At 48.8% G+C, this 2,428-nt stretch overlaps 1 protein-coding gene across 1 annotated transcript in view; it reads right to left on the bottom strand.

Moving 5' to 3' along the window:
* GINS2 (GINS complex subunit 2) overlaps positions 1 to 2,428 on the bottom strand; it is a gene marked incomplete at its 5' end in the record, with an annotated part of 4,589 nt that overhangs the window by 1,703 nt on the left and 458 nt on the right. The gene's annotated exons all lie outside the window — the stretch shown is intronic.

The following is a 2,428-nucleotide window of genomic DNA, read 5'->3' as shown; positions in this document are numbered from 1 at the left end:
CAGGCAATCTACCCGCCTCCAGACTGCTGGGATTACAGCCTATCCAACTCTTCAGATGAAAATAAGTTACAAAAATCACAGAAGAAACTTCAAATTAGCATAAAGTGAGCACAACTATACATAGCAAAATTCTGGGTCCAAAGTCCAATTCAGTGAGGACAACAGCAGAAAATGAAGACAAAAGCAGAAGTAAACGTTCTTCTCAGCCAAGCTAAGCTCTCTCTCCACCCGCCAGTTAGCTCATAATTAGTAGTGGCGTGTCCGGAGTACACCATTTAGTGTATTTTACTTATGAAGCAAACATCTAGATCTTGTGCTCTGAACAGCGGGTTAAAGAACAAAGGACCCAACTCCTTATCATCTGAACCGAAGAGCAAAAGTAAAACTAGGTCCCTTCGCCAAATGATTGTGAAACAAAGGTTTTGGTAGCAACTGCATATTTTATGATATATTAAACTCCAAAAACTAAACATAAACAGGCCTCCTCACCTGCCTAACACCAAATTCCTACCTCATCTGTTTCCAGATCCTCCCCCCCTTTCAAGCTACTGTCCCCACTGCCACAGAGCCCTTCCAGGGGCTCTATATCACCACAGAATCAATGCCACTGCTCCCCCAAATACACCAGCCCCTTCATACTCTGCACCTGAGCACAACCTCCTGCCTCGCTGCCCTCTCCCCTGCGATCCACCTCATGACTCCTGCCCGCCTCAAGCCTATGCTCCCAGCATACCTCCTCCATGAGCCCAGCTCTGGCACCAGCAAGCCTGCTGTAGCCCAGTGGACTCGCACTGCAATTTAACTACTGGCCAGCAGGTTCACATCTGCCCTCACCAAACCAGGACCTCAGGCCTGTGTGAGTGACCCCACTGTCTAGAAGTGCTGAGTGCGCTGTTGTCAGGTTTCACAGAGCAACGTGAGCTGCCGCCTCGTCCCAGTCCGAGCACGAGTCCCTGTTACATGACCAAAGTTTTCCTTTCAATCTGGCAATGCCATTCAGTGCGTCCCTTCCCACTTCGCTCTAGTAGGCAGCAGTGTGTCCTAATTTTTAGTTCTAGTCCTGTTCTTCAGCCCATCAATAATGAGATGTAATCACATTCTAAGTATCTCCCAAGCAAGATTATTGACTGGGCACCCATAGTTCAGTGGTTAGGGCACTGGCCGCATACACTGGAGCTGGCAGGTTCGAACCCAACCTGGGCTGCTAAACAGAATTATTCACATTTGCCTTCTCCCTTTATTGGTTTCACTCATTCATTCAACAAACATGAGCATGAGGGACCACACTGGGGCCATCACGCACCCAAGACACAGCCCCAGCCCAATTAGAACAGTGAGTGCATACACACATAATGGCACTGCGAAAAGATCAGAAAATCATGACTGTTCCAAACGCCATGGTGGTGGTCTACAGGACTGTCGAGAGAACATGTACCAGGAGAGATACACGTTATGCTAAAACAAAGGAGGTGAGCAGGAAGGGCGGGGGAACAGTGTGTGCAAAGCCATGACGCCTCGAACATGTTCAAAGAAGTGACAGAGGCCAGCATGAGCCTGAGCCCTACAGAACCAGAGGAAGAGCTGCAGAGAAGTGGGAAGGAGGGAGGGAAGGGCATCACCAGGCTGTGTGCACTGCTCGAACAGCACTCTCAGGACTGCAGATGACAACCTTGGAAAGGCTCTAAGGACTTCAGGCAGAATAGTCACAGGCCAGCTTTGCCTTTATAAGAGCACACTGACCGCAACGTAAGAATGAGTTAGATGCCACAGTGGGGTGTGTACGGATGCAGGCAAATGAGGAGTTTCCATAGCATGTTTTTGCCAGGAGTAGGATTTCTGTATAATACACAGGCAGAGGAAAATGTGAGCCCTCTGGTCCTCCTTGTGAAAGACACACCAGAACTCAAATCCACATACCCAAGGAGGAAAAGGAGTAAAGCTAAAGCTGGGCATTGGGGTGAAAACACATACATATAATAAAACATCAATTTTACAATTGCAAATTTTGAATTGCACACAAACTTTCTGGACACCCTCTGCTGGAGATGGTGGGGGCTAACGCTTGACTTCTGTCAAGTGAGGTTGAATGGGAAGAGCCGAGGGATTTACTGAGGGTAGAGAAAAAAGAAAATGTGAGACGAGACAGAGGAGGGAGGAGAGAAACAGGAGACAGAGACAGACACAGAGCAAGTCTGGAAAGCATGCACGCGGAGATGACCCCCCCGGGACCCATCAGAGAAATGGGGTGGCCAATGCTGCCGTTTACTACAGCAACAAGCAGGGACCCAGGAAGAAAGGACTGGGCTGTGAGTCCAGTCCTGAGTATGGACTTTAAGAAGTGAGATCTAGGCTCGACACCTGTACCTCAAACAGCTAAAGCACCAGCCACATACACCTGACCTGGCAAGTTCAAATCCAACCCGGGCCC

The sequence above is a fragment of the Otolemur garnettii genome, unplaced genomic scaffold (genome assembly GCF_000181295.1).
Source record: "Otolemur garnettii isolate 467f Iridium unplaced genomic scaffold, OtoGar3 scaffold00047, whole genome shotgun sequence".
NCBI classification, from domain to species: domain Eukaryota; kingdom Metazoa; phylum Chordata; class Mammalia; order Primates; family Galagidae; genus Otolemur; species Otolemur garnettii.
This window is presented reverse-complemented; position numbering and strand designations above follow the sequence as displayed.